The 23,295-nt window shown below is 42.0% G+C and overlaps 1 pseudogene across 1 annotated transcript; it reads left to right on the forward strand.

Annotated features, from left to right (window-relative positions):
* The first annotated feature begins 5,099 nt into the window (after positions 1-5,099).
* LOC309799577 (protein TEX261-like) lies at positions 5,100-5,827 on the forward strand (annotated as a pseudogene). Its single transcript has one exon. The product of its transcript is annotated as a protein TEX261-like (transcript).
* The last annotated feature ends 17,468 nt before the right edge of the window (positions 5,828-23,295 follow it).

A 23,295-nucleotide genomic window follows, 5' to 3' on the forward strand; every position in this document is an offset into this window, starting at 1 on the left:
ACCTTAGAATTTGGAGTCTTGTTAAGGAAGTCTTTATTTACACCTGGGTAACAGATTTTCCTGTATTTTCTAATATTAGCTTTATAGTTTTACCTTTCACATTTATGTCTTTAATCCATCTGGAGTCCACTTTTAACATAGTTTCAAGTAAAAATTGAGCTTTTTTCTCTATACAGTGAAATTGTTTTTCTATAACTGTCAGAAAAACAATCTTTCCAGTGTTTTGTGATGCCACCTTTATCACATATTAAGTTCCCATGTATATACTTTATTTATAAGCTCTCCATTCTATTCCATTGATCCTTTTCTTTGTTTCAGTGCCAGCAACACAATATTTTTATTACTGTGGCTTTTATTACTGTGGCTTCAGTTCTACCAGTAGGGCAGGTCTCCCTACTTTTATTTCCCTCTGAAAATAGACTTAGCTTTCATAGACCTTTATTCGTTCATATTCATTTTAGAGTGGGTTTTAGTTTCTCAACATTACTACTGGAATTTTTATTGGAATTTCATTGAACACATATAGATTAATTTGGGGGAGAACTGACATCTTTGCATGGAACACTCCCTCACCAGAATTCAATGTGGCAGGCTTCCTTCACCTCTTTCAGGTCTTTGCTGAAACATCAGGAAAGCCTTCCCTGACCATCCTAAATTAAGTAGCACCCTCACTCCTCATCACTCTTTCTTTCTCTTACTTAATCATTTTGATAGCATTTATTACTATCCAACTTTAGATTATTTAATCACTGCTTCTCTGCTAAAGATGTAAGATTTGTGAGGATAGGTGCCCTGTTTTGTTCTCTGCTGCACCCCTAGTACCCAGAACAATGCCTGGCGTATGGTGGCCACTCTGAGTATTTGTTAAACAAGTGAATAAAATCTTTACACTACTGAAGTTATCTGAATTATGACATTTATTCAGGCCGTCTAATGTCCCTGAATGGAGTTTAGTTTTTTTCCTTGATAAACTTCTTAGGCATTGCTTTGTGGTAAGGGAAGTTTGCCTGCCATTCCAGTAAACAATAAATGTTGCCTGCCATCAAGGCATCAGGCACTACAGCCACCTCCCTACACCCACAACAGTGCACCCTGAGGAGAATTCAGGATAGAGGAAAATAGGAAATATTCTGTGCTCTGGATACTGGCCCTAGAGAGTTAAGCTGCATATCTAAGGAAAAGTTTTAGTGAGCCCAGAATCTTGCATCTTTCCATATGTAGAAAAGCTCTAAAATCACTAACTTGAAATGTTTGTTTTTTATGATTAGCAGTAATCTTTTGATGTTCTTCTACATGGTTTGTCAGCAAAAACTCTCCTATATATCCTGGCTCCTCCCTTCCCTCTTCGGAGTAGTTCCTCAGAGCTATCTGAGAGGCTGTCTCCCAGGCTCTAGTCCTCAGGTCCCGAATAAAACTTAACTTGCAACTTTTAGGTCATGCGTTTTTCTTCAGTCCACAGTTTTTAGGCCAATTACTATAGAACAGGAGTTGGCAAACTACACCTGGGCATGTCAGCCTGTGCTCTGGTTTTGTAAATAAATTTTTATTGGAACATCCACATTCATTCATTTAATACTGTCTATGGCTGCTTTTTGTTCAACAGTGAGAGTTGAATGGCTGCAACAGAGACCACATGACCTGCCAGACAGAGACTATTTACTGTTTGCTCTTTACAGAAAGAGTTTGCAGATCTTTGCTATAGACTTTAGTTTAGTTGCTACTGTAGATTGTGTTATATTTTGTATTACATTTTTAAGGTGGTTATTCCTAATAGAGAAGAACACTATTGAATTTTGTAAGATGATTTCTATTCTTACAAACTTGACAATAACTCTTTTATAGTTCTGATCATTTGCCTGTTGATTATATTGTGTTTTCCATATAGACTATCATATCATTGGCAAGAATGGCAAGCAAAAGAGTACATACCTCTTTCACTTTTTCTCATCTGAAAGAATTGGCGAGACTCTAGACAACACTAATAATGAGCATCCACGACTTAGTCCTGACCTTAATGCTACTGCATCAAGTTTCTCTAAGTATGAAAAAAATCAGAATTTTTACCCTTTGGCCCATCAGTGTGGTGAATTATATTGACAGATTTTCTGCTGTTGGGCCATCCTAGTACTCCTGGGATAACTCCTATGCATCATGATTTTTTCCTTTAAATGCCCTGTTGGATTTGAGTACCTATTATTTTGTTTAGGGTGTTTGCTCTGTGGACTACCTTAATTGCCATCCAGAGATCTATGCAATGTGACTACTCCCTATTTTTCCAACCTCTCTGCTAGAACTACAAGCTAAGCACTATGCCAGACACTGGGTTACAGCAGAGGCTAAGATACAGTCCCTATCTTTAATAGCTCCCATTATAATGGCAGAAACAGACATTTATACAGTTTGTGTATTCACCAAAAGTATGCAAACAAAGGCTCCTTCCCAAAACAAATGAATCTTTAGCACTGAACAAGAAGGTCTGCTTCCTTTTTCTTAGATGTAACTCAGTACTCTTGCTTATGTATTATCTTCCTTAATACCCTTTCACTTTTGCCTTTTCCACTCATCTCTGGCTATGTGACACCTACACAACCAAAAAGCAAGATCAAATAATGGAAAGCATGTAACACAGTGCTTAAGGGCTCAGATTTGAGAGACAAATAGGTTCCAGTTCTAGCTATGCCATTTACTAGCTATGTGACCTTGGACATATGCATCACCTTCCAGAGAATCCATTTCCTCATCTGTCAAATTTAGAATAATAATAATACATTCATTACAAAGAGGATATAATGAACTGACCTTTGTGAAGGCTTTCAACACAGGTCCTGACAAACCGCCAGGATTTTCCCTTTCTATCCTTCTGTGATCATTCCTGGAACACAAGATGGTCACGAAGTCTCTTTTCTGTTACTTCTGAAATTTGATGGTAGCTAAATAGCATCACTTGTTTTACATTTCATCATGTTCCCTATACAGTAATTCTTTGGCTTTCCCTATACAGTATATCTTGGCTTCTAGTGCTACCATTTAAGAGCTATTTGTATATTGGGTAAGTTATTTAAACTCTCAGAATATCTATTTTCTCATCTATAAAACAAGCATAATTACAAGAGTATTTCATAGAGTTGTCATATGAATTAAATGATCCATATGCATAAAGGCCTAGCACAGTGCTTGGCATATAAGTGCTTAACACTTGATAGCTGTTTGCAATTTTAGTATTATTAATAAGGCTATATGCTTCTTAAGGGGAGAAATTGTGTTTTGTAATATAGTATAATGGCTAAGAGCACAGACTCTGGAGTCTTCAGTTCAAATCTGAACACCACAAGTATGTTGCTCAAGCTGGGTAAATCTCTCTAGGCCTCAGTCTTCTTATCTGCAAAATGGGGATGATTAAAAAAAACCCACGACAGTTCCTGGAGGTTGTTGTAGAGATTAAAGGAGATAATACACTTACTTGGCATTTAGCAGAGTACCTGACATAAATACTGATTTATTGAGCAATTATCGTGTGCCAGGTTATGTGCTAAATGTTTTAATTAGCCTTGTTCTAAATATTTTTTTCTGTGAACCCCATAACCCCTGCTTAGTACTACTCATATACTAACCCTTCAAATATTTATTGAATGAATGAGTGAGTGAATTAGTGAATGCTGACTTGTAGACCACAAGAATCTTGCCTGCATTAGCTGGTTTGTTCCAGGTTAACACTCCTCATTCCTCTGCGATGAGTTAGTGTATAAGCCATGAGGTTCAGCATCTGTAAAAAGCAGGAGAGCATGGAAAGGGGGTAGATTTTAGACCCTGACTCTTTTACTCTAGAGAAATCACTCATCCTTTAGTGCTTGGATTTATTTCTCAGAACTGGTAAAATGAATTATAAAATGTTGCTGTAGGCAAAAGTGATAAAATTTACATTTAAGGTCATGGAGAACATAGAGAAAGGAACACCTCTTTGGAGGAAATAAAAATCTATGCGGGCTTCCCTGGTGGCGCAGTGGTTGAGAGTCTGCCTGCCGATGCAGGGGACACAGGTTCGTGCCCCGGTCCGGGAGGATCCCGCATGCCGCAGAGCGGCTGGGCCCGTGAGCCAGTGGCCGCTGAGCCTGTGCATCCGGAGTCTGTGCTCCGCAGTGGAAGAGGCCACAACAGTGAGAGGCCCGCGTACCGCAAAAAAAAAAAAAAAAAAAAATCAGTGCAACTGTTCTTGAGGGCAGTTAGCCTAAGGAAATAATTAAGGATTGTTCACAAAGGTATAGTATAAGGCATCTTATACTGCATCACCATGTTAGTGATGTGTATAAATCAAAAAATGGTAATAATCTAGATGTCTCATAAAAGGAAGTAGAATCATTAAATGATACTTCATCCACAAAATGGCTGCATCGATAACCTGCAGCCATTCAAAAAAAAAGAAAATGTGTGGAAAATGAATTTAGCAACATGGAAAAATGTGCCAGTTCGTTAACTTATTGACTTTGTGACCTTAGGCAAATTACTTCTCTGCTTCAGTCTCATCATTAAATGGGAGTACTAATATTGCCTTCCTTATAGAATTATCATGAGGACTAAATGAATTATTACATGTAAAACTACTTGGAGGCTTCCCTGGTGGTGCAGTGGTTGAGAGTCCGCCTGCTGATGCAGGGGACATGGGTTTGTGCCCCGGTCCAGAAGGATCCCACATGCCGCGGAGCGGCTGGGCCCGTGAGCCCTGGCCGCTGAGCCTGCGCGTCCGGAGCCTGTGCTCCGCAACGGGAGAGACCACAACAGTGAGAGGCCCACGTACCGCAAAAAAAAAAAAAAAAAAAAAAACTACTTGGAATTGTACCTGACCCATAGTAAACATTATGTAAATATGAGCTATAATTATTATGTGGGGGGAAAAAAAGTTTAAAAACAACGTGTATGGTATGCCATATATATATATATATATATTTTTTCCCCCCACACCTTGCCGGATCTTAGTTCCCCAACCGGGTATCGAAACTGTGTCCCGGGGGCGGGAACGCGGCGGCAGTGGCGGCGGCTCCGTGTCGGAGGCCCGTCCCGGCTGTCGGGGGGCGGGCGGCCGGGGCGAGGGCGCCACGTGGTTCATGTATGTGCTGAGCTGGCTGCCGCTCTTCATCCAGGTGGCCTTCATCACGCTGGCCATCGCAGCCGGACTCTATTACCTGGCGGAATTGATAGAAGAATACACAGTGGCCACAAGCAGGATCATAGAATATAGGGTCTGGTTCTCCACAGCTGTGCTAATTGGCCTCTACGTTTTTGAGCGCTTCCCCACCTACATGATTGGCATGGCCTCTTCCTGGTCTACCTGGTCTACTTTGGCCTCCTCCAGACCTTCCCCTTCATCATGCTCACCTCGCCTAACTTCATCCTGTCATGCGGGCTAGTGGTGGTGAATCATTACCTAGCGTTTCAGTTTTTTTGCAGAGGAATATTATCCTTTCTCAGAGGTCCTGGCCTATTTCACTTTCTGTCTGTGGATAATCCCGTCTGCGTTCTTTGTGTCACCGTTGGCTGGGGAGAACGTCCTGCCTGCCACCATGCAGCCTGGAGATGATGTGGTCTCCAATTACTTCACCAAAGGCAAGCGGGGCAAACGCTTAGGGATCCTGGTTGTCTTCTCCTTCATCAAAGAGGCCATTCTACCCAGTCGGCAGAAGATATACTGACCTTCTGCGGAGGGGATGCTGGGGCAAGATCAGGAGAGTCAGGCCTCTGGGCCTCTGCACTAGGTGGGGGCCGGGAGCTGGAAGGCACCTTTCCCCAGCCCTGGCCCTCCTTCCCTCGACTCCCCCAGAAGCCCCCATCCCCACCGTCCTCAGGAGGCTCAGCTTGGCTCAGATCTGATGCTGCCAGAGGCTGAGACCTCAGAGGGCACCAGGGAGGATGCAGTGCCTGCTTAGCCAGTAGGCCATGGTCCACCTGGGTGTGCAGAAGCTGAGCTCCTGTGGCCCTCCCGCCCCCTCCTATGATGGGTCAGGAGTTCTGGCTCAGCCAGGGCAGGCAGGGCAAGGGCCGTGAAGCTGGAGAGCAGACAGGGGTAATTGCTATGGGCAGATGGCCGTGGGGAGGGGCCGTGGCTTAGCACTTGCAAGAGAAAGTTTTGTGATTTCTGTCCAAGTGCTGATTCCCGTTTGAATAAAGATTCTAGGTGGCCCTGTTTGCCTTAATACCCTGAAAAAAAAAAAAAGAAAAGAAAGAAATTGTGTCCCCTGCAGTGGAAGCACAGAGTCCTAACCACTGGACCACCAGGGAATTCCCTGGTGTGCTATTTTTTATAAAACATATTCTATAGAGAAAATGGTGTGAGGGTAAATACTTCAAAATGTTAATGGTCTTTGCTTGGTGTTGGAAATAAGCTGTACTTTTTATTGTTTCTGCCTGCCTTTTTTTTTTTAAACGATGAATGTATATTTCTTATGTAACTGAAAAGTAATAATAGTTAAAAAAAAGAGTAAGAGATCATTGCTTTCGTAGGGGAGTAATGGGTATCTGGAATTTTCCACCCTGTCTGTGCTCTGCTTTTTTTTTTTGGCTGTGTTGGGTCTTCATTGCTGCGTGGGCTTTTCTCTGGTTGCGGCCAGCAGGGGGGCTACTCTTCCTTGCGGTGCGCGGGCTTCTCATTGCAGTGGCTTCTCTTGTGGAGCACCAGCTCTAGGCATGCGGGCTCAGTAGTTGTGGCACTCAGGCTCAGTATCTGTGGCTCGCAGGCTCAGTAGTTGTGGTGCACGGGCTTAATTGCTCCACAGTATGTGGGATCTTCCCAGACTAGGGCTCAAACCCATGTCCCCTGCATTGGCAGGTGGATTCTTAACCACTGCACCACCAGGGAAGCCCCAAACCACTTGACTTTAAAATTGGTTCATATGAAATATTTTTCTAGCTCCTAACTTATTAAAATTGTGATACCAAGTTCTTGTTTTAGATGCAGTGACATGGGTATTCTACTGTTTCCTTGGCATTATAAATTAGTGAAAACCTACCAGAAAACAATTTGGAAGTAACTATCAAGAACCATCAAATCCTCATACCCTTTGATCCAACATTCCCACTTCTGGTAATCCAGGCTGAGGAAATAAGCAAAAATTTGAGGAAAAGTACATATATTTCATAATAAAACACTTAAAACAACCTAAATGTTCAGCAAAAGAGAAGTGGTTAAGTAAATTCTGCCATATCCATTTGATGAAATATTATGCAGCCATTAAAAATATTATTATGAGGACTCTACAGCAACATGAAAATATGCTTATGAAATAATTTAAATTAGGTTAGCATGTTACAAATGATATGTACACTATTACTACTATTTTTTAAACTGTATATTAAGGAAAGATAAGGAAAATGCACCAAAATGATAGCAGTTGTATTGTAAGCTATGGGTAATTTTCTTTTTTGTTTTAGTAGTCTAATTGGACTTCTTTTTTAAAATAATTTTATTTATTTATTTTATTTTTGGCTGCGTTGGGTCTTCATTGTAGTGTGCGGGCTCCTCATTGTGGTGGCTTCTCTTGTTGCGGAGCACAGGCTCTAGGCGCGTGGGCTTCAGTAGTTGCGACTCATGGGCTCAGTAGTTGTGGCTCACGGGCTTAGTTGCTCCGTGGCATGTGGGATCTTCTTGGACCGGGGCTCGAACCTGTGTCCCCTGCATTGGCAGGCGGATTCTTAACCACTGTGCCACCAGGGAAGCCCTAATTGGACTTTATTGCTTTTATCTTTTAAAAATCAGTTTCTTTTAAATGGATAAAATCCTTGGGAATTCCCTGGCAGTCCAGTGGTTAGAACTCCACACTTTCACTGCTGAGGGCACGGGTTCAGTCCCTGGTTGGGGAGCTAAGATCCCACAAGCCGCGCTGCCAAAAATAAAATAAAAGGATAAAATCCATGTAAAAGCTATATAAGAAAGTTAGTCTTACTTCATCTTCCCCTGTACCCTATTTATTCACCAACTTCTGATTATTTCAAACATTGAATTTATCTTTACAGAAGATGAAGATTTCCTACTGATGAGGATATTCAGAAGAATGTGTTATAGACCCTGAAGAAATTTCTAAATTGGGTACCCCAAAAATGTTCTGGAGAGTGGAAGCATCCCTGGAATAAGTGCACTGCCTCCAAGGTGATGACAACTTGAAGTAAACAACATTCATTTGTACGTATAAGGTGTGTCCTGTTTTTAAAGAAGCAGGCATAATACTGTTGTGGGCCCCAGACTGACCTTAAACTGGGACCACTCCTGAAATTCAGTCCTTATTAGATGTACCCGATAAGATAGGTGGCCTACAGGTAATAATCAATGTTAACCATTTATTAAGCACTTACTGTGTTCTGGGCACTGTGCTAAAAAAACGCAAAAACTGTCGCATCTTAAACTCTTTCAACAATCTTTTGAGACAGACCTTATTATCTTCATTTTACTGGTAAGGAAACTGAGACTCATGGAGAAACATGGCCAAGGTCACAGCTGTGAGAGGTAGAACTAGATTTTAACCTAGGTTGTCTGACTTCAGGCATATCTTCTCAAGGCTCACTTGCTGTGCAGTCCTGCTCTTATTACTTGCATTAGTTTATTGGGGTGGGGATGGAGGTCTATAGTGATGAGGAAGAAGAGAAATGCTTGCATAGGGAAGACAGCCTGATGTCTGTGTATGACATTAGTCCCAGTGCAAGCCTTGAGGACATGTCTGTATCAGATTCATGTAGAGAAAGGGGTTGTAGGTTAAAGCTTTTTCCTGTTCCATTCCAGTTCTCATGCAGAGCTACACTGGGGTCCAGGGGACAAATATGTGACAAAGTAGAGCAGGGTCTCTTCTACTCTTTTTTTTTCTCAGTAGAGTTGATTTACAATATTGTGCTAGTTTCAGGTGTACAGCAAAGTGATTCAGTCATTATATATATATATATATATATATATATATATATATATTCTTTTTCAGATTCTTTTCCCTGTATATAGCAAAGAGATTCAGTCATATATACATATATATTCTTTTTCAGATTCTTTTCCGTTATAGGTTATTACAAAATATTGAGTATATTTCTCTGTGCTGTACAGTAGGTCCTCATTGGTTACCTATTTTATATATAGTAGTATGTATATATTAATCCCAGTCTCCTAATTTATTCCCCCCCCTTTCCCCTTTAGTAACTATAAATTTGTTTTCTATGTCTCTGGGTCTATTTCTGTTTTGTATGTAAGCTCATTTGTATCATTTTTTTGGTTAGATTCCACATATAAGCGATATCATATGATATTTGTCTTCCTCTGTCTGGCTTACTTCACTTAGATGATAATCTCTAGGTCCATCCATGTTGCTGCAAATGGCATTATTTCATTCTTTTTATGGCTGAGTAATATTCATATATATATATATATATATATATATATATATATATATCACATCATCTTCTACTCTTTGAAATACACTCCACTTTGTTACAACTTAGATTTTGAGGGATTGTTCTGTTACTTTGAGGCAGACACAAAAGAGGATACAAGAGCAGCAGAGTTCTTGAATGCAACAGTCTTCAGTGTGTCTCTCTCTTGAGTCATAGTGCTCCAATCTGGATATGTGGCATCCAGATGCTATGTCTGGAGCACAGTTGTCATCCTAGAATGTTCCTTACAGCCACTTGGGAATTCTCTTTGCTTCTCTCCTTTGTTGACTCTCCTGTTTCCTGAATCCCATAACTTTCTTTCTCTTTTCTAAAAAAAAACTGTAGATTTAACTGACATATAACATTGTATTAATTCAGGTGTACAACATAATGATTCAATATATGTATATATTCAAAATCATCACAGTAAGTCTAGTTAACATCCATCACTGCACAATTTTTTTCCCTTGTGATGAGAACTTTTATCATCTACTCCATAACTTTCTCTATCTTTTTTTGCCCTCTAGTTTTGGTGGCCATGTCTTATGAAAGAATGCACTAGAAGTAAAGTCTTCTCTTGTTGCAGAGCATGGGCTCTAGGCATGCGGGCTTCAGCAGTTGTGGCACGCAGCCTCAGTAGATATATTCAGATATCTTTTCTTCTAGTTGAAGCTATGCATGATAGTTTTAAAAATTTTATCTTCTCGGGCTTCCCTGGTGGTGCAGTGGTTGGGAGTCCGCCTGCCGATGCGGGGGACGCGGGTTTGTGCCCCAGTACAGGACGATCCTGCATGCCGTGGAGTGGCTGGGCCCGTGGGCCGTGGCCGCTGAGCCTGCGCGTCCAGAGCCTGTGCTCCGCAGCAGGAGAGGCCGCAGCAGTGAGAGGTCCGCGTACCGCAAAAAAAAAAAAAAAATTATTTTCGCTGCATTGTCTCAGTTTCTTCCAAGTGTCTTTCTTCTCTTTGTTTTCATCTCTTTCTTTCCTGTTAGAGGAAATCCTTGTGTCCCATAATCCTTGGCTTTCTGCTCATGAATAAAAGTGGGGGACTAAAAGCTGATTAGAAACTCTGTGCATGAAGGGGAGAATCATTGACCATGAGGTCGTTTGTCCATGAACCAATGACCATGAGGGACCATTAGCTGGAAGACCTCAGTGCCATTATCTTTACATCTTTCATATTGGGCTTCATTTTCCCCAAAGAAGAAGATACATCTTCCCAGGAGGTAAAGGTTGTCTACCAGAATTCCGGGAGCAGAGTGTGGAAAAAGTCTACTGATTGCCTCTTTTTCGGTATGATGCTCTTAACTGTTCCTGGTGACCTGTATTACTCCAGAGATTATTTTGCTCTCTCAAGAGAATACCCTCCATACTTCTACTGAGGTGGAGGAGGGGCAGTCACCTAGAGGGTACCGTGAGGGAAGCCAACTGACCTTCAACTAGTCCTTCTTATTTTAGCTGTTCTTCACCCCCACCTCCAGGGATACCATTGGTTAATTCTTGAACATATCCAGGCTGCTTCTCAGCTTTCTCCAGTTTCTGGTCCAGATTCCACATTCTTGGGTCTACCAGGCCTTTTTTTTTTTTTTGCGGTACGCGGGCCTCTCACTGTTGTGGCCTCTCCCGTTGCGGAGCACAGGCTCCGGACGCGCAGGCCCAGCGGCCATGGCTCACGGGCCCAGCCGCTCCGCGGCATGTGGGATCTTCCCGGACCGGGGCACGAACCTGGGTCCCCTGCATCAGCAGGAGGACTCTCAACCACTGCGCCACCAGGGAAGCCCCTGCCAGGCCTTTTAACACTCATTCATTTGCTTTCTCACCTGCAAAATTCTGTTGTATTTATTACCCCCTCTCCCTTTCCTTATTCTTTAAAATAATCCTTTACTGAAGTTTTAGTGCGATGGGACTGGGAGGGGAGGAAGTGGAAAGGAAAATTACATGCATGAGAAATTATATTCACTGTCTTTATCCAGAACTCTTTAATTTTTTTGTTTTGTTTATGTTTTTGTTTTTATGGAATTATACCACATTCTACTATTTACACACAGGCAATTTACTTGGATTTCTCTGTGCTTCATCAGCAAAATGGGAGAAATGATGGTATCTACTTTATACTGTTGTGAAGATTAAGCAAAATACCGTACTTAATTGTTTTTAAGAAACAAATTCCTTCCAGATTTTTATATCTCTGGAGTCAGAATGTTAACACAGGTCCAAGTATCTTGTAAACATTCAGTAAACAATTATCTTAGGTTCAGTGAAATATGGTAATACATATAACACACTTCACAGAGGGCCTGAAACAAGGTGTGCAATAAATGTGGAAGACAGGATTATTATTATGCACACTAAACCATACTTAATATTCCAAAACCTGCTTGTTCTACTTAATACAATCTTGTGTCCATTCTTCTGCATTAGTAGAAAGAGATCTACCTTACTCTCTTTGAAGTTATATGATATTCCATAGAATCGATGTTCCATTTAATCACTCTTCCATGGATGGACATTTTTTTTTCAAATTTTTTCCTGAAATACCAGTAGTAAGCACTCTAGTAATATATCCTTATAGATATGTGTTAGTATTTCTGTATGATAAAGACCTAGAAGTGGAATCACTCTATCACACTCATATGGAAAGTGTCTAATAGGAATTTCCAGAGTAAAAAGAGGCATGTGAGTGATTAATCAGGATCCTGATTTAGGTAGGCATCTGTAATTGTGGAAAGCACACCAGACTTAAAGACAAAAGACCTAAATCCCAATGGTAGCGCTGCTGCTTATCTGGGGAAATATTGTTTGTTCTTTCATTTATTCAAAAATATGTACTGAATTCTGCCTGCTTTATGCCAGACACAGTGTTAGAGACTAGGAATACAGAGATGAGTAAGACGCAGTTCTTGCCCTCAAGAGATTCACAGTAATCGGTGGGGAGATGGACAAAGAAACAGATGCCATTTGCTCTCTGTGTGACCTTGGGAAGTTGCTTAACCTTCTGAATGTCTGTTTCTTTTTCTGTAAAATGGTTGATAGTCCTTATACCATAGGGTTTTTGTGAAGATTACATGAAATAATGTATAAGTGCCCTGTACAGTTCCTGGCACAGAGTGTGCACTCAATAAATGGAAGCTATCATTATTGTTTTAGTAATATGATAATTGTAATAAATAATTTGTTATAGTTGCTGTGATAGAAGCTGCTATATGTTCTACCTCTTTGAACTCATTTCTACAGTATTAAATAAATTGTTAAGAGACATTAACATATCATATTCAAAGTGGCACTAGGTAGAGACTTCCCTGGCGATCCAGTGGTTAAGACTCCATGCTTCCAGTGCAGGGGGCTTGAGTTCTATCCTTGGTCAGGGAACTAAGATCCCACATGCCGTGGGGCGCAGCCAAAAAAACAAACAAACAAAAGTGGCACTAGGTAAGTATTAGTTTCATTTTTTGCCTTTTATGTTGGGACAAAGGGTAAATAAGCAGATAGGAACGCAAACATCCATATGTTTGAACACAACAATGATCTTCCCAGTCCATGTGTCACAGAGCCAATTCTGGGCACTTCCTTAGCTACATGGATTTCACTTCTGGCTACATCTGAACGTCTGGAATGAGGCTGCATACCTCCCTGCCCACAACCACAAATAATCACGGAGACAGGATGTTCATATGTCCCACAGCTGATGGCTGCCTGCTGCAAGGGATTTTTTTCTCCCAGTTTACAAAGCACAGCACAGCTTGTACCCCATCCTTAATGGGGGTCACTTATTTGCTTGACACTGACTTTTATGAAATTGTTTCTTTTCTTTCGCACAGAGATGTAAAACAAGAATTAAAGGAGGGACTTCCCTGGTGGCGCAGTGGTTGAGAATCCACCTGCAATGCAGTGGACACGGGTTTGAGCCCTGGTCCAGGAAGATCCCACATGCCGCAGAGCAACTAAGCCCATGCGCCACAACTACTGAGCCTGTGCTCTGGAGCCCATGAGCCACAACTACTGAGCCCGCATGCCACAACTACTGAAGCCCACGCGCCTGGAGCCCATGCTCCGCAACAAGAGAAGCCACTACAATGAGAAGCCCACGCACCCCAACAAAGAGTAGCCCCAGCTCACCACAACTAGATAAAGCCTGCCTGCAGCAACAAAGACCCAACGCAGCCAAAAATAAATAAATTAATTAATTAATTTAAAAAAAAGAATTAAAAGAGGTATATCTTGATACCAAAAATTCTCAGCTTTAGCTACTAATTATATTTAAAGATAATTCTAGAGGCAAATTTAAGCACAATGAAGTGACAGAAAAGAGCAGTATAAATATTTGGGGTGGACTCTCTATTCAGAGGTTAACTAGTGTTTAATGACTAGATACATTGTTTTGTTTTATTTTTTCCCCCTGTTTCTTTACTCCCCTAGAGGGTTTTAAAAGCACCTATATTTATTTCTTCTGTCTGGATATGTACCACATTCCCCTGGATTTTTTCAAGCTGACTCTCCTTTCAGAGATGGTGTGGTGCAGTGGTCTAGAGCCCAAGTTTTGGAGTCAGGCAGACCTGGGTTTGGCTTATAGCTCTTCCATTTACTAGCGCTGGGATCTCAGGCAAAAATTTACTAGCTCTTCCATTTACTAGCGCTGGGATCTCAGGCAAAAATTAGCGCTGGGATTTCAGGCAAAAATTTCTAAAGCTCAGTTTCCTCATCTGTAAATGGGCAATATTAATATCAATACTATGATATTAGCTTTATAGAATGAACATGGGTTAAAAGAGATAATACATGTAAACTCCTCTACACAGTCTCACAGTGTGGGCTTTTAGTTTTTAGTTATGATCATTTTTAATTTCATTAAGGTGCCTCATGCAGTGCTTGGCACGTAGTTAACGCTCAAAACTTGGCAGCTATTATGATAAGTTACCTATGGTTTCCAACTGCCAGGATTATGGCTTTGTTATTTAACTTTTTTTGGTTTTATTGGCTGTGTTGGGTCTTCATTGCTGCGCGCGGGCTTTCTCTAGTTGTGGCGAGCGGGGGCTACTCTTCTTTGTGGTGCGTGGGCTTCTCACTGTGGTGGCTTCTCTTGTTTTGGAGCTCAGGCTCTAGGCGCGTGGGCTTCAGTAGTTGTGGCACGCCAGCTCAGTAGTTGTGGCTCACAGGCTCTAGAGCGCAGGCTCAGTAGTTGTGGCGCACGGGCTTAGTTGCTCCGCAGCATGTGGGATCTTCCCGGACCAGGGCTAGAACCCTTGTCCCCTGCATTGGCAGGCGGATTCTTAACCACTGTGCCACCAGGGAAGCCCTGGTGTTTACCTTTTTAAATTTGTTAGTGACTGGGACTTCCCTGGCGGTCCAGTGGTTAGACTTTGTGTTTCCACTACAGGGGGCATGGGTTCGAACACTGGTCAGGGAACTAAGACCCCACATGCCACGCGGCCACAAAAACAAACAAAACAAACAAACAAAAAATCTATAAATTTGTTAGTGATTAACATGATCTTTAGTACCTGGAAACTTTTCTCATTATCTCTGTAACTCTGACAATGCCTGGCACCATTCCTAGCACACAGTAGTCACTCAGTACATTGCTGTTGAACCATATTCAGTTGAACTGAACATCTATTCAGACATTAGGACAGGAGCTGTGTCACTAAATAGCTGTCATTCCAAAACAGACAGCTAAACCTGACACAGACATGCTTGCGTAGTTTGTAAGCCATTATTTCAACTTCCTGCATTGCAGGCATCTCAGTTAATATTCCATTCCACTCACATGACCCTTTGAAGGAACATAAAAACTAATAGAAATATCTAGTTTAGCAGCTAAGAGAATGAGCTTTGGTCTTGGTAGATCCAGGCTTACATCCCGACTCCAGCACTGTCTAGTGGGTCAGTTACTTTATCTCTCTTAGAACCTCAGTTTTCTCATCTGTGAAAAGGGGATAATCATAGCGCCTGTTTCATCAGGTTATGGTGAGACTAGTGCCTTCCATGTGCTGTTCTCTTTTCCTGGAACAGTGTTCCCCTGAGTTTCACTCCTGCCTTTTCGGCTTGACTGTCGCTTTTTCCAGAAAGCCTTCCCTGCCACCCATGATAGGTTGGGTTCACTGTTGTACTCTCACTACGGTGTCTGCCAATTACCCTTTGTAATTACTTCTTCAGCTACTCAATTCCTTTCTGGATTGTGAGCTTCCACAGGATAGGGATGGTGTCTGTCTCATTCATTCCTGTGTCTCCAGTGCCTAACAGTCCCTTGATACATAATATTTTGGGTGGACTATATTTGTTAACTGAATGAAATAATGAGATAATAATACACATAAACACAGAGCCTAACATTTAGCAAGCTCTCAATAAATGACCTATATAATTATCAACAACACAGTATTGGTGCTGAGTTTATTCACCTTGAGAAAACTAATATAGTGAGAAAAGCAGCAAATTAGAGATTGGTGTTGTGAATCTAGTTCTGTATCGCGTTTGACATATGTCCTTAGCCAAATCTTAATTCTCCTCATTTTTCCACTATTAAAATAAACATAAGAGGGCTTCCCTGGTGGCGCAGTGGTTGAGAGTCCGCCTGCCGATGCAGGGGACACGGGTTCGTGCCCCGGTCTGGGAAGATCACACATGCCGTGGAGCGGCTGGGCCCGTGAGCCATGGCCGCTGAGCCTGCGCATCCGGAGCCTGTGCTCCGCAACAGGAGGGGCCACAACAGTGAGAGGCCCGCGTACCGCAAATAATAATAATAATAATAATAATAAATAAACATAAGAAATTCACCCTGGCGTCCTGCTTAGCTTGGTCTTTGTAAAGTCTGCCCTTTGCCAGACCACACCTGACAGGCTATCCTGTGTATGCCCAGAGTTTCTAGATAGGAATCCTATAATGCCCTAGTACTCCTCTGCTTTCTCAGCTGCTCACTGTTGACCCATGACCCTAATCCATCTGACCCTGTCTAGCCCCTCAGTTTGTTGGCTACCAACTACCTGTTGGCTACCTCCCAGCTTCCAGCCTTGAACTACATTCATCCTCATGATAAAGTCCAAAATCCTTAAGGTGCTAACTGGAGCTTCATCTTCTTCCCACCTTTCCCTTCACTGTCCTCCAGCCACCAGACTTTCCTGAAGTGCCCTGGAGGCACTAATCTCCCTGAATCAAGGCTTTTAGACCTGCCACTTCCTCTGCTGGGAGCATCGTCCCCACTCTATTAGGCTAACCCCTACTCAACCTTCATGTTTCAGCTTCAGTATCACTTCTTCAGGGAGCACTACATGGCTCCCTTGAAAGAAATTAGATTTCTCTGTTATATGCCATCTTCCTTGTAGATCTGGTGTGATACATAGTCAGAGCTTCACATTATAAAACAGAAGTTAAGAATCGACTTACATGTGAAATTTCTGTTTTTAATGCTGGCAAGTAATTTAAAACTTGTAACACACTGAGGGCCAACCAAAATATCTGTAGGTTAGTGACCACCTGTGGCCTGCCTGTTTGCAACCTGAGCTGTTCAACCTTTGGCTATACTTGGTAACTATTCCTGTGTTAATCATCACTCTATTTATTAACTGTCCACTCCATGCCAGGCACTGTGGTTGGTGCTTTACATAGATGAGTTCATGTAATATCCAAAACCACCTGTGAGGCCAATAGAGTTCAGAGGGGTTAAGACACTTGCCCAAGGTCACAGGTTGTAGGTGGTGCAGCCAGGTATTAAAGGTCTTTTCTTGACACACAGTAGTTTCTTGCACTACCGTGTGTCAAGAAACAATTTGTCAGGGACTTCCCTGGTGACGCAGTGGTTAAGAATCCGCCTGCCATTGCAGGGGATATGGGTTCGAGCCCTGGTCCGGGAAGATCCCACATGCCTCGGAGCAACTAAGCCCATGCGCCACAACTACCAAGCCTGCGCTCTAGAGCCCGTGAGCCACAACTACTGAGCCCTCCTGCCACAACTACTGAAGCATGCGTGCCTAAAGCCCGTGCTCCGCAACAAGAGAAGCCACCGCAATGAGAAGCCCGTGCACCGCAACGAAGAGAAACCCCCGCTCGCTGCAACTAGAGAAAGCCCGTGTGCAGCAACGAAGACCCAATGCAGCCAAAAATAAATAAATAAATAAATTTATTTATTTTTAAAAGTAATTATTTACCAAAAAAACCAATTTGTCAGTTTAGAATGGGAGAGGCTTCTGCAGGTTTGCCTAACAACAACTCTTAATATTGGTTGTGTGCTCACTAAGTGCCAGGCAGTGTGCTACACACTTTATAAATTTATTTTATAGTAGCAGGGGCTACTCTTCGTTGCTGTGCACAGGCTTCTAATTGTGGTGGCTTCTCTTGTTGTGGAGCACGGGCTTTAGGCACGCAGGCTTCAGTAGTTGTGGCACGTGGGCTTTAGAGCACAGGCTCAGTAGTTGTGGCGCACGGGCTTAGTTGCTCCACGACGTGTGGGATCTTCCCGGACCAGGGCTCGAACCCGTGTTCCCTGCATCGGCAGGCGGATTCTTAACCACTGCACCACCAGGGAAGCCCCAGCTACACACTTTAAATGATCTGATTCAATCCTCACATGTATTCAAAGGAGCTACTATTATCTCCACTTCATAGATGAGGAACCTGAGGTATAGACTGGTATCTGATTTACCCAAGAGCCAGGATTCAAACCCAGACAATCTCAGACCACAGTCCCCATATTTAGGAACTCCTATCACCAGTTTGTGTTTGTGGCAGAGTAGTGGTCTGACGGACAAAGAGAAAAATGTATAAGTCCCTGTTTCTCCAATCCAGAGTCCCACAGAGGACTCATTTGAGAGAGGGATCCCCGTGGGTTATTTCCATGAACCTGCTGTTGACAGATGTGGCCTGCAGGTGGCAGCAACATCCACAGCCTCAATTCTGCAATGTTCAAAGAAAGGTTAAGGAAGCTTTATATAGTCAGACTCACTCATTTGCATTTTACTGAGTGATTGGCCCAGTTAATTCTTTGCCAGTTAATTGGACTTGGTTCTCAGCCCAGTAAGGACTGCCAGGATTTGGGAGCCCTTCACAGTTTGTGAAAGAAAAGATCTCAGGATTTGAAACTATGGTGAAGTCATTCAGTCCAGCAACCATCGTGGTGATTTTAAGCTGTGTTAGGTGGAACTGGGTTTCAGTTGTCCCCAACACATATTGAGATCTTAGCTTTTTTTTTCTTAATATTTATTTATCTATTTATTTGGCTGCATCAGGTCTTAGCTGAGGCACTCAGGATCTTTCGTTGGGCATGTGGGATCTAGTTCCCTAACCAGGGATTGAACCCAGGCCCCCTGCATTGGGAGTGCAGAGTCTTAGCCACTGCACCCCCAGGGAAGTCCTGAGATCTTAGCTTTTTAAAAAAATTCCCTATTTTGTTTTTGTTTTTAAGGTACAGTATGTGTACATTTAAGAAAAAATTCAATAGCACAAAAGGGTATACAGTTTAGAGTCACTTTCTCTATCACGTTCAAATCACATGATTTTCCCACCCCAGAGAAAAGCTTGTGTATTCTTCCAGGTATAGAATATGGATATAAGAGAATATGCATCTGTCCTTTGAAAAAAATAAATGATAACCTAAAACTATAAAGTTCCAGAAGAAAACTTAGAGGGAACATTTTGTGATCTCAGGTTAGGCAAAGATTTCTCAGATATGACATGATTCACAAAGGGGGGGGGAGGACAAATTGGACTTTATCAAAATTTTAAAATTCTGCTCTGTGAAAGATATTATTAAGGGAATGAAAAGACAAACCACAGACTGGGAGAAAACATTTGCAAATTGCATATCTGATAAAGGTCTTGTACCTAGAATATATGAAGAGCTCTCACAACTCAATAATAAGAAAATAACCCAGTAAAAGAATGGGCATGGGACGTCCCTGGTGGTCCAGTGGTTAAGAATCCACCTTCCAATGCAGGGGGCCTGGGTTTGATCCCTGGTCAGGGAACTAAGATTCCCACGTGCCTCAGGGCAACTCAGCCCGCGTGCTCTAGAGCCCTTGCACGCAACCAGAGAGAAGTCCGCGCGCTGCAACAAAGATCCTGCATGCCACAACTAAGACCCAATGCAGCCAAATAAATAAATTTTAATAAAAGGGGCACAAGACTAATAAAAATACTTCACTAAAGAAGATGTACAGATAGGGATTTCCCTGGTGAGCCTGCCTGGCATGCTGCAAGGCCAAAAAAAAAGAGGCTGAATGTTGTTATGCATTAGGGAAATGCAGATTTTGCTGAGATACCACTACACACATGTTGGAATGGCTGAAAACAAATACTAATAATTTTCAAAAAAACTGAAAATTCCAAATGCTGATAAGCATGCAGAGCAAGTGGCGCTCTCAATTCTTGCTGGTGGAAATGCAAAATGGTGTGAACACTTTGTTAAAGAGTTTGGTTGTTTTTTTGTTTTTTTAATAATGTTGGACATACATTTACCATACAACTCAGCAATCCCATGCCTAGTTCTTTACCTGAAAGAAATAAAAACCTGTGTTTACACAAAAATCTGTATACAAATGTTTATAGGAGCTTTATTCACAGTCAACAAAAACTGAAAACCATCCCAATGCCCTAAAACTGGTAAATGGAAAAACAAACCATGGTACATCACTGCAATGGAATACTATTCAGCAGTAGAAAGGAACAAAATACTGAGACATGAGACAACATGGATGAATCGCACATGCATTATTCTAAGTGAAAGTAGCCAGACTCAGAAAGCTATTTGTTTTTTATTCCATTTATATGACTTTCTGGAAAAACCCAAATTATAGGAACAGAAAACAGATCAGTAGATGCCATGGGTTGGGTGAGGAGGAGGGGCTGACTACAAAAGATAGCACAAGGGAATATTCCGGGGTGATGGAACAGTTCTTACCTAAATGATTATGGTGGTGGTTACACAGGTATATGCATTTGTCTCATAGAGCTGAACACCAAAAAGAATGAAATTTACAGGGTTCAATCCCTGGTTGGGGTACTAAGATCCCATAAGCCACACGGCGCCACCAAAAAACCCCACAAACAAAACCCTATACTTCACTTCCCCACCAAAGCCATTGATTTCAGGTTGGCATAATAGCAGTTGTTGATATAAATAAATTGTTTTTCCTTACAGAAAAAAAGTATTTTGCACACTGCTCTGCTCCATGCTTGCCTTTTTTTAAAACAGAGAACTATTTCAAGAAGCAGATAGAAAGAGGTTTATGTAACATCCAAGTACCTTTTACCAACTTTGTCAAATCTTAACCTTTTGCCTTATTTCCTTAGTTTTTTTTTAAGAAAAAAAATAAGAGAGATGTGTTAACCACAATGTATCCTCCCTTTCACCCAATCTTTTCCTTCCTCCTCAAGAAGCAATCACCTACCTGAATATTTTATTTCCACACATGATTTTATATTTTTACAATGTATATATGAACCTTTAAACAGTACATAGTGTTGTTTGGCACGTTGTAAAATTTTATATACATGGTATCAAGCTGTATCTATCCTTCTACAGCTTTTCCCCCCCCTCAACATTTTGTTTTATCCATGTTGATAACCAGTAGCTTGAGTTTATTCATTTTAACTGCTTTGAATTATTCTATATTATGAATATATCACAATTAATTTGCCCATTATCCAGTAGATGGATATTTAGATTGTCCCCATTTTTTTTTCCATTTCAAACAGTGCTACAATGAACATTCCTGTACCTGCAGCCTGTGTCAATGTTCATTGTTGAAAACTTGGAAGCTTAAAAAAAATAGAAAGATGAAGACTAATATTGCCTACCATAACAGTTATTATTAATTAAAAAAAAAACTCCTTAAGTTCCCCTGATTCTTTTTTTTTTTTTAAGATGTTGGAGGTAGGAGTTTATTAATTAAATTTTTTATTTTTGCTGCATTGGGTCTTTGTTTCTGTACGAGGGCTTTCTCTAGTTGCGGCGAGCGGGGGCCACTCTTCATCGCGGTGCACGGGCCTCTCACTATCGTGGCCTCTCTTGTTGCGGAGCACAGGCTCCAGACACGCAGGCTCAGTAGTTGTGGCTCACGGGCCTAGTTGCTCCGCGGCATGTGGGATCCTCCCAGACCAGGGCTCGAACCCGTGTCCCCTGCATTAGCAGGCAGATTCTCAACCACTGCACCACCAGGGAAGCCCTATTAATATTTTTTGAGCATTAAACCAGGTACAGTGCTGGGTACCTTATGGGTTATTTTAATTCTCACACCAACCTATATATTAGGTACTATTATGTTTCCTATGGTACAACGAGAAAACTAAATTTTTTTTTTTTAGTAAAAGGTGAAAAATTTATTCGATCTGAAGAGATACAGGAGTATGGAGACTGAATCTTAACAAGTTTAAATAACTTAGCCAATTGCACACAGAAAGAGACAGAACAACTCTCTATTGCCAAAGGCTGTGCTGTTAAATTAACATTATGTTCCAGTAGTGCCCCAAAGCCCCAAATCCAGAAATATTAACAGTTAGAAATAGTCTTTACGGTTAATTGGTCTCTCAGAAGACCAAGAGAGGCCACCTTCCAGCTAAAAATTATATCAGGAGTATCATACATATGCAGAAAATTATACATACCCCACTGATTAATTTTTACAAACTGAATATACTCATGTAACCAGCACCCAGATCAAAAATCAGAGTATTGGGCTTCCCAGGTGGCGCAGTGGTTGAGAGTCCGCCTGCCGATGCAGGGGACACGGGTTCGTGCCTCGATCCGGGAAGATCCTACATGCCGCGGAGCGGCTGGGCCCGTGAGCCACGGCCGTGGAACCTGCGCGTCCGGAGCCTGTGCTCCGCAATGGGAGAGGCCACAGTAGTGAGAGGCCTGCGTACCGCAAAAAAAAAAAAAAAACCAGAGTATTACCAGCATTTAGAAAATGTCCTTTCACCCTCTTCCAGACACTGTTCTTCCACTTGGAAGGGTAGCTGCTATCCCAACTTTCAACAGACTATTTTTGCCTGCTTTATGTTTTATTTATGTGAAATCATACAGTATACACTACTTGGTCTGGCTTCTTTCACTTAATATTATTTGTGAGAATCATCCATATGGTTGAGTATAGTGTGTTATAGGGCACAAAAGGCATATGGCACAATGTACATTTTGCAAAGAATTATGAGCACCACTGAGATTGTAGCCAGCCATTACTGAAGACTAGGTGATAGACTGGATCGAATGTAGAGCATGGGCAAATCTGAGTCTTGCAAGGGATGGTGTGGGACCTCTTTTGCCTTCTGTCATCTCAGCCTTATCTTAGATTCTAGATGAAGCTGCAGAAAACAGTACAGTGGGAGCCTACCCAGAAGTGGGAGGGGAGTTGATGCCCCTGGGCCATCCTAAACAATGGGGGATGGGAGTCAATGGATACATGCTTCTTCGTGGCAGTCCTTAGATGGACCATGCTGAGAAGCATTCTAGGAAATCCTCAGATGGCTTTGGTAGGATCTAGCCCCAGGTACCCACAGCAGTGAACAACCTGGTAATGCATCTTTTGTGTTGGCCTTTCTTCCTTCCCTATTTTACCCTGTACTTTCACATTAAATCCCTGGGATCACATTCCAAGTAAATTACCTGCAACTAGTAGTTGTCTTGGTTCTGTTTTCTGGGGGGAGTCCTAATTAAGACATATGTAAAATACCTGGTTCGTGGCAGATGTTCAAGAAAAAGTAGCAGTTGTTTGTTTTTTGTTTGTTTGGGGTTTTTTTGGTTTCATTGGGTCTTAGTTGCGGCACGTGGGATCTTTCATTGCAGCATGCGGGCTTCTCACTGGTTGTGGCGGGCAGTCTCCAGAGTGCAAGGGCTCAGTAGTTGCACAGCACGGGCTTAGTTGCCCCGTGGTATGTGAGATCTTAGTTCCCAGACCAGAGCTCGAACCCGCTTCCCC

Source organism: Mesoplodon mirus (genome assembly GCF_964341445.2).
Source record: "Mesoplodon mirus genome assembly, chromosome: 3".
Classification (NCBI taxonomy): domain Eukaryota; kingdom Metazoa; phylum Chordata; class Mammalia; order Artiodactyla; family Ziphiidae; genus Mesoplodon; species Mesoplodon mirus.